General features: G+C 35.4%; 1 protein-coding gene across 7 annotated transcripts in view; it reads right to left on the bottom strand.

Annotated features, from left to right (window-relative positions):
- Positions 1 to 16016, bottom strand: part of TIAM1 (TIAM Rac1 associated GEF 1) — a 271388-nt gene that overhangs the window by 111174 nt on the left and 144198 nt on the right. For all 7 annotated transcript variants that reach the window (XM_031959302.1, XM_031959296.1, XM_031959299.1 and 4 more), the window contains one exon: positions 14990 to 15170. The gene's annotated coding sequence lies outside the window, so the exon portion shown is untranslated. The remainder of the gene's footprint in view (positions 1 to 14989; positions 15171 to 16016) is intronic.

Below are 16016 nucleotides of genomic sequence, written 5' to 3'. Positions count from 1 at the left end.
TTCATAAACTCCCTGTTCTTTCTTTCTCTCCATCCCTCAAATTCTTGACATCATGCCTTACTCTCTACTCCTTTATTCTAATCTCTGATAATAAAGTTGTCCTTCTCTTTGCTGAAGTTAACCCCTCTATATGTGTCCTTGGTTCCATTCCCCTTCCATTTTTCTCTAGGAGATTATTATCTATCATCATCTCTTCTTCTATTCCAATCTCTCTAATCTCCAATCTGTCTCCATCTACTAGTTCTTTCTCTGCTACCTATAAACATGTCCAAATTTGATCTATTCTTTAAAAAGTTTCATAAGATCTTTCATTCCCTCAAATCATCTTATATTTCTTCATTAATAATCCAAATTTTTACCCCTCAAAAAAGCTGTTTAAACTTGTTGCCCATTTCTTCTTATCTTACTACCTTCTCTACCTTTTGCAATGTGGCTTCCTACCACACCACTCAACAGAAAATGTTTTTTCTAAAGTTACCAATTCTCTACATTGCAAATCTGATGACAGCCTTTTTTTCTCTATTCTCATCATTTTTTTTTTAAACAATGCTGTGACATCTGACATTGTTCACCCCAGGATGTCCCCCAGGCATATCTAACTCAACATGACCAAAACAGAACTCATTATCTGTACCCCAAATCCCATTCCTTTTCCAAATTTCTCTACTGCTGTCAAGAATAATATCCTTTGAGTGTTCCAGTCAATTGCCAAATGCTGTGGTTTCTTCATAATCACACCCTTCTCAATCTTTACACTCCTAAGACTAGAAAATTGAGAAAAAAAAATTAGTTCTTGTGGTTTTTGAAGTAATTAACCATAACTGAGATGCACCAAAGCAAGCTTGAAAATTTCCAAGGAAGTTGTATAAAATGGCTCAAATACATCCAGCTCTATCATCTTTCAGTAAAACATCAGCACTACTACTGAGATCCTGCAAACAACACTCAGAATCTGCAAATCTTGGCTTTCCATATAATATATACAGGTTTTTATAGGAAAACAGAAGGAAGTTACAACAGTAAGCATTCCAAGAACACTAGTTTTTAAAAGTCAAAATTGGATCATGAGAAATCTGAATTTGGAGATTCTTCACTACTGTTAAGAATCAAACATTGGTTGAGACAAAAAACTTAACAAGAAGACAGAACTAAGTTTTCCACCAAGATGGTTTCCTAGCTCCCAAATTTAGCCACTTTTCCCCCAAAACACACCTGAACCAAGTATGATCAAGAAATCCAATGAAAAATTATTGTGACTTCTTCAGCCTTACAGCTCCACAAAAGCTCAGTTAAAAAAGCACAATAGTAATAGAAATGGGAATCTTTCAAGCAAAACAAATGTCAGCATAACCAGAAAACAGAAAAGGGTAACCTTCTAGGCTTTATATCCAGATGTGGCAGGAACCAAAATCTCCCTTGAAAAATTCCCATAATGTGCACTTTGGAAACCCAGAGGAACACTGCTAATCAGCACTGTGTCTCAGTATTCAGACTGAAAAAGTCTAAGCTTAGGGGCTTTGAGATTCCTAATCCTTTGTACAGCAATGCCCAAGAGATCCTGAAGATCCAATTCTTTGGATCTTGCAGGGCAAAAACATCAGGTTGGTGCAAGAATCCACAAGATCCCACCCAAAAGAACAACAGAAGGCAGAGTATGGTCCTCACCTAAAGCCCCAGTTCAGGAATTAAAGCTGGAGAGATGAATAAATCAAAGAAAGCACCAACCAGTTTTATCATCTAACTCTATAAAATTGTAAAGTTTTCCACAAAGAATACCTAAAAAAACACGAAGCATGATTTAAAAAAATAAATAAATAAAAGTACTTGAAAGAATCAGGAGGAATCAGAGAAAGTCATAAACATTATCCAAGTATTGAATTTCCCCTAAAATAGGATGGATTAAACAGAAACCAATGACTCCACAAGAAAATAAAAACTATTGGAAGAAAATCAAAAGATTGAAAAGAAATAAGAAAATATAAGGTATCTTCTATCAAAAACAACTAATTTAGAAAAGAGATCAATGACAGAGAATTTAACATTTGAGGAACTTCTTGAAATCCACGAAAAAGAAAATCCCTCAATATCCTCCATATATGTGAATATTATATATCAAGAAATCATAAATGAAAAGTGTCCAACTCTATTGGAACAAGGGGACAAAGTAAAGACACCTAAAGCCCTCTAAAAAAGAAAAGTCCCAGCAGTAGTACAATTCAAAGTTCCCAGAACAAATAATTTCTGCAAAACATCCAAAAAGCAGTTTAAGTACCTAAGTTTCTCAACTGGAATTACACAAGACCTAGAAAGTTTTTATAATAAATGAGAGGACAACAACAATATTCAAAAAGGTAAGAGATATAGACCTAGAACTAAAAATAATTGAGTATAATCAAGAATAAATAACTCAGCAAAGCTGAGTATCATGATAAGGAAGGTAAGAGAAGATGGAATGAATAATTCAAGCATTTCTGAGAAAAAGACTAGGACTACCAAAGGGGAACATGATGTAGATATAAAACAGCAGTTTTCAAACTTTTGCCTTTAATATCTTTATACTATTAAATATTATTGAGGATCTACCCAAAGAACTTTTTGTTTATATGGGTTATATTTAAAAATATTTATCATATTAGAAATTAAAAACGAATTTAGAAGTTGTAGATATATTTGTTAGCTATGTAGTTTATTGGTGAATATACTATTTACATATTCTTTTGATAATCTGTAGGCCTATAAATGCTATTTTTTTCCTTTCTATCACATATCATCCTTATTTCTTGTGTTCGTCTTAGCCGGGGAGATGGAAAGCATAATGAAAAGATCCAAAGAAGTCCAAAGAGATGCAGGTGGTTGTAAATGGTAGTGAGAGTTGGGAAATCTTATCCTACAAGACTAAATCTGCCTTATACTTACATTTTGTCCAGTCTCTCTGACCTTCTGGTTGGAAGGCAGTACTTTAGGCTCCAGAGCTTCTAATTAAAGAGGAGGCTAAACACAGTCTTCTCTTCATTTACCACTAGCTATACTGCTTTTGGACTTCTCCATCATGGCCCATGCTAGATGTCTTTCCCTCCTTATCTTCTCTCTCTTCCCATTTCCCCCTTCCTTTCAGCTTCCTTTTATGTTGTCTTCCCCCCAAAAGATTGTGAGCTCCTTGAGAATAGGGACTGTCCTTGTTTTTATTTGTAACCCCAATACTTAGCACAACATCTAACACATAGTAGGCATTTAGATTGACTATGTAATGAAATATGTGTGTAATGTGTCCTATGCATAATTTAGATTTGTAGTTACAGGAGCAGACTGTCAACCAAATACTAAGCAACCAAAAGTGAGGCCATCAGTATTAATATATATAGGTTTTATATTTACCAGAAAGAGAAATTGATTCTCTAATTTCTGGGACCTTCCCAATGGGGGCTTGAGAAGTACAAAAGAGATTTTATTGATTTTTCATGGTTTCCCAACTGCAAAGTAGAACAAATTAATCCAGATCCACAACTAAACACAAATGAGTGAGTCATTAAACAAGGTGGGGAGAGGTTTGAAAGTAAGGTGCAGTTTGCTTTTCAGAGACAGTAGCCTTAGAAACCTCCAATACCTATTGTTCTTCTTTTAGTAGGCTTAGGATGAAAGTGGTTCCCAAAGGGGTGAAGCCAAAGGTGTTGCTAAAGATAAAGTCAAGCAAAAGGAGGAGCTAGATCCCAATTAGGCAAGAAAATGGGAGTGGGAATTTAGCAAGAAGGAAGTTCTGCACTCAGGTCAAGTATATACTATCCCAAACAACACCAAACATATACTTATTCTGGATACAAGTGTACAGATCTGTTAAAAATGTGGCAAAACAGAAGACCTGAGGTGAAGTCCCTGATGCTGACATTGTATGACCCTGAATAAGTCGTTCAACCTTAATGCTCTAAGCTATTTTCCACAACTGTTGAGCTGCCAGAGAACTTGCCAACTTGCACTTTTGAGAAGGTAAATTGGTAAAGGGAGTTCTCTCTTCCAATGAAAGCGCAGGTCCACTCCCTATTTCTATCCCTATTCTGATATATGTACATGTTGTCTCCCTAGAAGAATGTTATAAACTCCCTGAGGATGGGAATTATCCCAAGTTCATCTTTGTAGCCTTTACTCATTGTAACCTTGTTGACTGATCAACAATTGATAAACAATTTAATTGATCAATCATGACTGACTTCATTTCCCCCTCCCCCCCAAGCATTTATTAAGCCCCTACTATGTGTCAGGCACTTGCTAAAGGTTTTACAAATATTTTTCTAGTGTTGATTGCTCTTCCCATCTCCATTTGGTCCTATACACAGGGCTAGAAATTGACTAGCTCCATTTCAAAACCCTCTTTCAGGCATAATCTTCAACAACTTCTTTCAGAGAATAGCTTACTTCAAGTCTCAACTAAAATCTCACCTTCTGCAAGAAGTGTTTCCCAATTTTCTTAAATGCTGGTGCCTTTCTCACTGAGTACCTAGAATTTATCCAGTATCTTTATCTTGTTTGTACACAGCTGTTTGTATTTTGTCTCCCTTTTTGGACTGTGAGCTCCTTGACAAACAGGGACTGGTTTTTTGGTTATTCCTTATATTCCCACCACATAGCACAATGTTTTTGTTGCTACTCTTCTTGAATGATTCTCAAAATACCTGCAAAGATAATTTTCACATTTCCAAATTTCTTTCTTTCTTTCTCTCTCTTCTCTTCTCTTTTCTTTTCTCTTCTCTCTCTCTCTCTCCCTCCCTCCTCCCCTTCTAGATAGCAAGTAATCCAATATAGGTTGAACATGTGTTGCTGAATCATTTTCAGTCCTGTGTGACTCTCTATGATCCCATGTGGAGTCTTCTTAGCAAAGATACTGGAGTGGTTTGCCATTTCTTTCTCCAACTCATTTGAGGCAAACAGGGTTAAGTGACTTGTCCAAGGTCACACAGTCCATATAGTGTTTGAGGCTGAATTACAACTAAGGTCCTCCTACCTCCAAGGAGGCATTCTATCAACATTGCCAACTAGTCTCCCCTACTCAGCACAATGCTTAAAAGAGAAGTATTTAATACATGTTTGCTGACTACATTATCATCCAGGCAAGATATTCCTTGTTTTAAACTACCAGCTTTCCAGTCATTTTTGCCCTTTTCCCAGGATTTAGTATGTCAGTCACAGGTTCTACTTCTAAGCCTCATACTTGGAAAACTCAAGAGACACTTTTATTCTCTCAAATGCCCTAGGTGATATAGTGGATAGTTTGCCAGCCTTGGAGTCAGGAAGACTCATCTTACTGAATTAAAATCTGGCTTCAGACACTGGTGTGACCCTGGACAGGTCCCTTAACCCTATCTTCCTCAGTTTCTTGTCTGTAAAATGAGCTGGAGATGGAAATGGTAAACTACTCCTGTATCTTTGCCAAGAAAAAACCCAAATGAGGTCATGAAATATTGAATATGATTGAAAAATGACTTAACAATAACAACAAATACCTCGGTCTTCCAGTTCATTCTCCTTCTCAACTCTCATGACCTACAGTTTCACTCCACTCATAGCCACCCACAGGGATCTCAGCATGACTCATAACTGTACCATCACCATGATGACTGAACTCTCAAACTCCCTTTCTCTTTTTGTACTCTATCTTTTCATATTTCCCTCAATTCATTTCTCTTGTCTATTCTTTGTCTTCACCACAATCCCTACTCCTCCTTGATCCCTCCCAGTTTTCCCTGAGGCCAGCATCTCCCATTCTGAGCCATAATTTTTCACCTATTTAAATGGAGATAATAATAGCAAAAGTAACTGGGATCATAGTGGAACCAAAAAATGAGATAATTTATGTAAAGCATTTTTCCAACCTGAGCTAATTTAGTTACTGAGACGAGTGTGTGTGTGTGTGTGTGTGTGTGTGTGTGTGTGTGTCAGTAAAACTGAGGATGAAAAAGAGGAAGGTAAGAGAGAGAATGAATGATAGGATAAAAAAATTAGTGCTCAGAGATGGAAAAGGATGGGTAAAAAGAGAGAAAAAATTATGTAGATTTGGGATTTTAGACTTTTTGTGTGTGTGTCATGGATTTCCTCCAACAGTCTGGTAAAGGGAGATTAAGGATTCCTTTTCAGAGGAATAATATTTTTAAATGCATGAAATAAATTACATAGTTACAAAGGAGACAAATTATATTGAATATAGTTATCAGAATACTTTTAAATTCACAAATTCCCTGCTTAAAAATTACTGATACAGGGGAATTCTGAGATATGGAGAGAAAATGGATCTTACAATGAATGGCCTCTATTTTCTTACTAAAATGGAAAATGCATCATCTAATGAAAGAGAAGATATTAAGGTTTTAAGGTAGAGAGGAGAAAGTCTGAAAAACTCCTGAGAAGAATCAAACAGAAAAAAATACAAGTTTAAATATAAAGCCCTGAAAATAGAATATAATTAAATACTCATTGAGACTTAATGATATGATTCAGTTGTGGAAATTCCTTTCTTCAGAATCTTAATACTCTGACTAGGTCAACTGTATATTATCTTCCACCTGTGAATCCTTTGACCCCCTTGTACTGTCATGGAAACCTAGCCAATCAACTTTTATTTTCTTTGAGCTACTATCTTGCTGAACTCTGAAGGAAGTCACTCCATGATGCCAAATGGATTCACTTACAACTTCAACAGCATTCTCTGCTGTATAACCACCCAAAATCATGTCACTTTATCACAAATGTTACCCAGAATCTTGTCCTGGTGGTCCATCTTCTCTTCTATATCTTGGACAGATTTTCAGATTCCATGAATCAAAATGCCCAGAGAATTCTCAAATGTAGATATCCAGGCCTAATCCATCTCCTCAACTTCAGTCATGCATCAACTGGTGGGGAATCCTACTTGACAGTCCAACAGTTCTGTCAAACTCAACAAGCTCAAATTTTAAACGCATGTGTATCCCATTCTCAGTAAAAGATAATTTCCTCAAAGACCAGAACTTATCATTTGATCATCACAGTCTACTACAGTTTCCAACACATAAGAAGAGCTTAATAAAGATTTGTTGATTGACTGATTGAAGCCTACTACTGATTGTTCAGAATTGCCAGGAAACTAATCCACAGAATAAGATGCTCCATTGCCTGGGGTCTTCCCAATCAATCATTCATGTCTTTCTGGCCTCTTTTTGTGTGACATTTTCCCCATTATACTGTAAGTTCCTGGAGGACAGTGGCTTTGTTTTTATTTGTATCAAGAAAGCATGGTGGAGACGCACAGGAGGCACTAAATAAATGAACTGAATTGAAACAGACCAACCCTTCCCTTTCCCCATCCAATTCAACTGCCCAAAGTTAATACTATTTCAAGACAATTTCTGTGATCTCTCTTTTACTTCTCTCACATTAACTCTAAAAGGATTATGGTTATCTGATGGAACTATGGCAGCATGTATATACAGGTTTTCTTAAATTAACCACACAGATTTTACTTAGATTATTCCTTTGATCCAGTGACACTGACTTTCTTGCTGTTTCTCAAACAAAACACTCCTCTCAGCTCTGGCCACTTTCTTTGGCTGTCCTCCATCTCTGGAAGCCTCTCCTTCCACATCTGTCCCTCCAGGCTTCCCTGGCTTCATTAAATCTTCTATAGAAAGTCTTTCCCAATCTCCCTTAATCTAACTAAAGAAACAAACCAGAGAAATCCCTGTGAGAATAGGAACAGGAACTAGACGAAGAGAATTTAGTAATTCAGGGTATTCCAGGATTAGAAAACTTCTTACCAATGCAGATTAGCATTTTCTTCACAATTTAATTTGCCTGGGGTACCTAGGTCAAATTACTTGTCCAGAGTAACAGAGCCAACATGTGTCTAAATCAAGGCTTGAACACTGGTCTTTAATCCAATGCCTGCCCTATTTCTTTTACAATTACACATAGGAATAGTAAATGACACTATATGATGAAATATACAATTGTATATGGCTAAATCTAGTTACTCCTTATTTATGGGATAAATCATAATGTAGCAGTAGGGAGGAAAGTCAGTGGGACCTGAGCTGGGTCTGGTAAAAACGGGCCTGATTTGAACAAGTGGAGAGGGTGGGTGGGGATCCCAGGCAGAGAATATAGCATAAGTAAAGTAATTTATGCGGGAAATGAGATGGTAGGAGTAAGAAGCTAGTAAACAGACTTTAGTGAAAAAACTGAAAATGCCTATGTCAGTACAGTGAATCATGTGGATAGATGAACTTGAGAGACAGAGGGAAGAAAAGGAGGAAAGGAAAGGAAAGGAAGGAAGGGGGGAAAGGAAGAAGGAAGGAAGGAAGGGAAGGAAGGAAGGGACGGGAAGAAGGGAAGAAAGGAGGGAGGGAGGAAAAGTCCAAAATGTAAATATGTCTCAATCTTAATATTATCATTGTTCAGTAGGTATACAGGGCATCTAAATGATGTAGTAGATAGAATACTGGGTCTAGAACTGGGAAAATCTCAGTTCAAATCCAATTTCAGGCACTTACTAGCTGTGTGACTTTGGACAAGTCACCCAATGCTTTTTGCCTCAGTTTTCTCATCTGTAAAATGAATTCAAGAAGAAAATAGCAAACCACTCCAGGATCTTTGCCAAGAAAACTCCAAATGAGGTCATGAAGAGTCAGACATGGCTAAAATGAGTAAACAATTCAGGTATGGGACACTCAGTTGAATTTTCACTGATTTGATGACTCATCATTAAAGTCATTTATTTGAATATCTAACAACTTGATATATTATCATTTCCTAATTTCTACAAAATTAAAAGGACAAAGAGGGGGAAAACAGTTAACTATGAGCTTCATGAGTGGTCTTAAAGTTTTTGCAGCATTTGAGGGAAAGTTATATAAAAAGCAATAAAAACATAGTGTTCTAACTATCTAAGATTTCTACATCTACATCTATATCTCTCTCCTGATGCTCCCTCTTGAACTAGAACAAGAAAATCAAGATCTAATTCTAAATTATGTGCTTTTGAGCTGAAAACTCTCATTTTAAGAACCTAAAGGTTTAAATTTTAACTTCATTGCACAAATCTTTGCTTTGGGGGGACATTAATTTTGTCTTTCATTAAAGTTTTAGAGGCATGAGTTTATTGTTGTTGGGTTTTTTAAGTGGTAATTTAGACAGTGCAATGATGATAGGTACAAAAGAATGACAGCACAAAATTGATAACTTTAACAGTTTATCTAGGATAAAAACAAAAAACCTGCTAAAATGATTTCCTTCACAGGCTAATTGTACACTATTTCAAAGTCCAATTCTATTTGTACAGCAAACTAACTGTTTGGACATGTATACATATATTGTATTTAGTTTATACTTCAACATATTTAACATGTATTGGTCAACCTGCCATCTGGGGGAAGGGGTGGGAGGAAGGAGGGGAAAAGTTGGAACAAAAGGTTTTGCAATTGCCAATGCTGAAAAATGACCCATGCATATATCTTGTAAATAAAAAGCTATAATAATTTTTTTTAAAAACCTGCTAAAACATCAAAAAAAAATTTGCTGTCTTATATATTAAAATTAAGGTGGACTTAATGGGTTTTCCTTTAGAATGAAGTAAAAATCAAATTTGGAGACAGGATTGTATCCTTTTTTCTAAAATGGACTTTTTAAAAATCAGGTGAATCGGAATGTGGTTAAAACAATTATATTATCTTATCAGAGACTAAATAAAAACATTAAGAAGATTACATTCTGAAAAAAAAAATGAACCTTATACTTTGTTTTCTCACTATTTTATACCAATGAGATTTCATGTTCTTTGTTAAAATTTTCTTATCCATAAAAAGAAGGCAAAACTGTTATTCACTACTAAAATTTACTGAGATTTCTCTATTGCTATCTTTAAATACATAATGTAGGAATGCTTCACAATAAAGATTGCCTAAAAAATCTTTAAATAGAATCTAAAATGGATATACCTCATATGGAATTCAACTCAATAGCTAATAGTGTTAGAATAAGATTATTTTATATATTTTACAGGGATTGTCTAATAATTGACAGAGATAAGATATTCATAAAAGGAAAAATTATAATGCAATTATCTTTAAGTCAATAAAGTATTACAGAATGCATAAAAATAAACAAAATGATTACTCTTTTATAGCTTGAAATTATCTTTTAGAACACAGAAAAACGAATGGAATGTATTTACTTCCAAGTTAAATTTGAAGGGAAAATCACAAGACAGATTGCGAATTTAAAATTAGATTCTGGTGGGAGGCCTTGGTTACAAACCTGTTCTTTCCCCACAGGAGGCTGAGCTTAGAGACAGCCAAAAAAAGGGGGGAGCTAAGATTAAATGGAGACCAAGTTCTGGAAGTGATTGCTAAATTTTTACAAACTGATGAACAGTTTTAATAAGTCAGATTCAAAATGCCCCAAACAAAACCACATAAGAAATAAAATAGAATAATTCAAAAATAAATGAAAGAGGTCTTCCAGGCAAGATGTCTGCTTGAACAAGGCAAGCAATAGGGACCACAATTATTCTAGCAAAACCCTGAAACTCCCATCCAGCCAAATATTGAAACACAAGGAGAAACTACAATAAGAGAGAGACTTCTTCCAAGAGATGAGGATGATTAAGAGTGCCAAATACTACAGAAAAGCCAAGAAAAATGAGGATTCAGAAAAAGCTACTGGACATGACAATTAAGAAGTTGTTACTAATTTTGGAAAGAGCTGTTTCACCCAAATGATAAGTTTGGAAGCCAAGTTGCAAAGAGTTGAGAAATGGATGGGGGGAGAGGAAGTAGAAGCAACAAGACAGTTTTTCTAGGAAATTGACTGGAAAAGGATAACGGATTGAAGGAAAGATAGGGTTAAGCATAGATATTTTTAAAGGCTAATAGAGATCTAATAATGTTTCTAAAAAGCAAAAAAGGAGTCAGAAAAGAGGAAGAAATTGAAGATTAGTAAGATGGTTACTGAAAAGGCTATCTGTCAGAGGAAACAAAAGTACTAGAAATCAAAGGTAGAACTACAGAGATCAGACAAGAGAGCAGAGTAGGAGGAAAAAGTAAAGTTGAGCTCTCCCTCCCAATTAGTTCACAAAAATCATGAAAGATCTTTAACACTGGGGACCCAATCTAAGTAGGAAGGTACCCAAAAGAACCATCCAGTATGAGGGATTTTAGCATACACCAGAACAATAAAAGGTCTCAAACTGATACTAAATAGTCGGATCTTGTACAGAGAACAGTGTCACTGACTACCTAGTTCTGGATCACAGACCTAGAACGAGTAAGAGATTACTTGTACTTCAGGGGAAGAGAGCAGGGGTACTGGGAAAGGAGAATTGGTCAACCTATGTTGTATACTGAGTGAGGAGAAAGAAAATAGTAGTAGTGTGTACCTGACACCAGGAGATACCCTAGGGTCTCAGTTCTGACCTCCAACATAGTCTGAAATCTACAGTTCAATAACCACAGAAGGAATTGCTGCAATTCTATCACTTTGAAACTGTAGAGTTTTCCAGTTGGCTAATAATGTTAAATCTAGGAACAGTCTACTGGAAATCCAACCAGGAGAAAGTCAAAAGGCGTTTAGAACCAAACCCATGTCAGGAACTTGCAGAGCTCATACCAAGGCAGATAACAAACACAGCATATTTACCACAGTTAAATTTGCTAATCCCCAGCTAGAGTTGTCCCTGAGATCTTCAATAACACAATATACAATAGCCCAAGAAAGCAGCTATACTTCTCAAGAGGATACAAGTATAGTCCAGTCATTTGCATCAGAATTGTGAAAAGCTGGGCCCAAATATAAAGTCCATAGTAAGTAATTAAATGAAAAGAATGAACAAACAAAAAAAGGAAACTCACTATAAAAGGCTTATTATGGTAACAGGGAAAGAAAACCAGAAATAAAACAATTCAAAAACATCTACAAAAAATAAATGAAAGAAGGAAAAAGGAGGGAGGAAAAGAGGGAAGAAAGTAGGAAGAAGGAACAAGCATTTCTTAAGCATCTAGCATGTGCCAGGCATTTTAAGTGTTTTACAAATATTATCTCCTTTGATGAATATCACTACTCTGTCGGTTAAGATGCTATTATTATTCCTTTTTACTTTTTTTTCTTTTTTTGCTGAGGAAATTGGGGTTAAGTGACTTGCTCAGGGTCACACAGCCAGGAAGTGTTAAGTGCCTGAGGCTACATTTGAACTCAAGTCCTCCTGACTTCAGGGCTGCTGCTCTATCTATCCATTGCACCAACCAGCTGCCCCCATCCCTTTTTATTATCAAGGAAACTGAGATAAATATATAAAAGGATTTGCCCAAAGTCAAATAACTAGTAAGTGGAACATAACATCTGATCTTCTGCACTTCAGATCCAGTGCTCTATCCACTAACCCACATAGCTACCTCTAGGGAGAGTCAAAATCACAATCAGTTATTAAGTGGCTACTACTATAGCAGGCACCATGCTGGGCACTAAGGACACACAAAAAAAGCCAAAAATAAGTACTTTCCCTCAAGGAGCCCATAGTCTAATGAGAAAACACAATATAACCAACTATGTATAAACAATATTACACACACACACACACACGATAAATTGGAGATAATCACATAGGGAAAGCAATACAATTAAGGAGAACTGGGAAAGGCTTCATGAAAAAGGTAGGATTTAGCTGACACTTAAAGGAAATCAGATAAGGAAGAGGAAGGTTCCAAGCATGGGAAACAGCAAATTAAAAGTTTCAGCAATGGGAGATGTAATGTTTGGTGAGAGGAACATAAAGGCGGTCAATGTTACTGGATCACAGAGTACGTGGAAGGAAAAAAGGTATAAGATTAGAAAAGAAGAAGGGGCCAGGTTATGAAGAGCTTCAAATGCCAGAAGACAATTTATACTAGATCTTGGAGGAGTCACTGGAGTTAACTAAATAGGGGTCTTATGTGGTCAGACCTCTACTGACAGTTGAGTATAGGATGGACTAGCATGGGGAGAGAGGCAAGAAGACCATAACACTCTATTGCAAGCTGTAATAAGACAGGGACTTGCCCTAGGGCATTGGTAGTATGAAAGGAAGGGGGGATGGATGAGAGACATAAGGTAGAAATGAGAGGACCTGGCAGATGAAGGGACATGGGGTGTAAAAAGGAATGAAGAGCTGAGATAACACTTGGATGACTAGTGTACATGTGTACCTTATCATTCTCAGTAGTTATTAGAAGGAAGCTAATAAACAGAGCCCCTGGGAATAATTTTATGTTTTGATAATTTAAAAAAAAAGAAGGTAAAAAGGAAAATATTAGAAATTGAGGGGAAAGTGAAAGAAAGGAGAGGTGAAAAAAATCTCACATAATAATGATGTGCAATTAAAAGTCTCTAGAAACAAAAATGAAAAGTTAGATGGAACTATTAACACTTGAACCTCACTTTTATTTGAACTAGTCAAAGGGAAGAATACATAATATAACTGAATAGAGAAATGTATTTCACTCAAGAAAACAATAAAGAAAAGAGAGAAGAGAAAGATGAGTTTGAGAGGAAGGAGAAATTAAGAGGAATTGATTCTAAGCAAAACAGACTTTATCTAAGGAGGGCATATAATGAATAAAGGTTTAAAAGGAAAGAAACAAAGGACAAGAATGTGTGATTTAGATATGGAAGAAGGGGAAAAAAACTAGGACACAGGAACAAAGGCAGACTATCTCAAACTCAAAATTGTAATACTCACGACACTCCTCTTTCATTAGTGTCTTAATCTTTATAAAGACAGGAGAGAGGTCAAGGAGAATAAAAAGCATAAAAAAATACCATGGGAAGAAATGATCTTAACTTTGGAAAAAATTCACTGAAAATGTAGAATTCAAAAAAAAAAGAAATTTGTAAGAAATAAATTTGAAAAATAAAGATTCAAACTGGGGTGCTAATACACTGTTGGGAGAGTTGTGAACTGTTCTAACCAGTCTGGAGAGCACTTTGGAACTATGTCCAAAAGGGCTAAGAAACTGCATACTCTTTGATTCACTGGACTCTAAAGAGATTTTTTTTTTTAATGGAAAAGAATCAATTTGTACAAAACTATTTATAGCAGCTCTTTTGTGGTGGCTAAGAATTGGAAATTAAGGAATAGCTGAACAAGTTGTGGTCTAAGATTATTATGGAATGTATTATTGCTACATATATACATATAGGCAGGAAGATTTCAGAAAAACTGGGAAAGAGTTAAGTGAACTGACAGAAAGTGAAGTGAGCAGAACCAAGAGAACATGGTAGCCAGTCTCTTACACCGAATGCCTTAGTTGTTTTCAGTCATAAACTGATCTAAAACTATTCCAAAGGACTTATGATGAAAAATGCTGTCTTCCTTCAGAGAAAGAACTAATATTGTCTGAATACAAAGAAAGAAAATTGCAAAGCAATATCCCTAATGAATACTGATAGAGTAAAGGAGAAAAGAATGAAGGAAGAAGATGTAGAAGAGTTTTAAGATATAAAATACAGGAAAAAGGGACCTTACAGCAAATATTTTCTCATCAAAGAATGGAGTTCCTTTGTTGAGAAGGAAAGTAAAAGAGATGGACTGAGTCTTGAGAAAAGAGGGTTTGGAAACAACCACTTTAGAAATTTGAATTTATAAGGATTATACTTTGACGGAGTTTTGCTTTTTTTTTTTTTTTTTAACCTTCCAAGACTTATTAAAACAAAGTAATTTATTTTAGAAAGGTGCTTAAAGCTACATTTTAATATAATCTAATATAAATATGATAAAAAAAGACTCTATCTCTAAATAATTATGCAAACAATATAGCCAAAGAAGAAGAGAAAGGGTTCATCAGTAATTGTCCATTAGAAAATTACCACTTTGGAATTGTTAAAAAGTCAATAACTGATTTGTCACTTCTCCAAATTCTGAGAACCTGACATTTTACTTTAATAACAAAATTTATTACTAGTTACACACATGAAGGATATTCATAAAAATATAATTTACCTTCTCAAAAGGCAATAATGGTGTCCAGCACAATTCTCCCCAAGAGAACTCTGGCATTTAGATGTATAAAACTGCAAATGTTATCAAAATGAACAGCAACTAGAACTTGAGAGTCTTTTGGCGATAGCCACTTGGTATTCCATTAAGGTTTCATCAGAATCTATGAGTATATCCCAAAATCCTGGAAGGAGAAAAAAAGAGATACAAAGGTTTAGGTGAAAAAAAATGTTAAAAGGACCCAAAACATTTTCTTACCACATACTCTCACTCTTAGCATACACAAAAATAAAAACAAAGAAAAATTAATCATTTATATCATTACATTAATTTACAGGTTTTTCTGATAGTAAGTCTAAGAGTCTACCCACTACATTTATACAATGAGAGATATTATTCAAATGCTTAAAATTATTTAAAATATATTTTTTAATGTGGCTACTCCATATACAAGGATGAGATAGGACAAAATATCTATAGAGTACTACTAAATACATTCTAAGGCTTTTTACATTGAGTCCTTTAAATCTGAAATCAAAAAGTATGAAGATTTAATATGTATTCAGATACTTTGATAGGGAGGGTCAAGTTCTGAGCTTGTGAAGAGGAATATACAAGGATTTCCTTCTTCTGTAGGAAGGTACAGAAACCCCCAAACCATCAAAACCTTAGTTCCTTCACAGAAATTCTCCTTTTCTCCTTCATTTTTAGGCAGATCAATTTTTCTCTAGCCCTCACAATTAAAAAAAAAAAAAGTCATATTCCTCCAGCCAAGGCAATTATACTCCTGTTATATTCTTGCTGGGTGCTATGTGGGAGGTACCTTGCTAATAACTCTGTTGTGAAAAAGAAAAATAAGGGGACACAAGAGGTAGCTCAGACACGTTGATTTTCCAAAGCTCCCTTCTAATTCTGAACTTTTACTCCTAAGCCACTATAATAATCAAATCTCCCTTCCACTCTACTGAGTTTGCTTTAATTACTTCCTTTATTTTCATTTTTCTTCAAAAACTTATGTCTTAATCTCTTA

The sequence above is a fragment of the Sarcophilus harrisii genome, chromosome 3 (genome assembly GCF_902635505.1).
Source record: "Sarcophilus harrisii chromosome 3, mSarHar1.11, whole genome shotgun sequence".
NCBI classification, from domain to species: Eukaryota; Metazoa; Chordata; class Mammalia; order Dasyuromorphia; family Dasyuridae; genus Sarcophilus; species Sarcophilus harrisii.
This window is presented reverse-complemented; position numbering and strand designations above follow the sequence as displayed.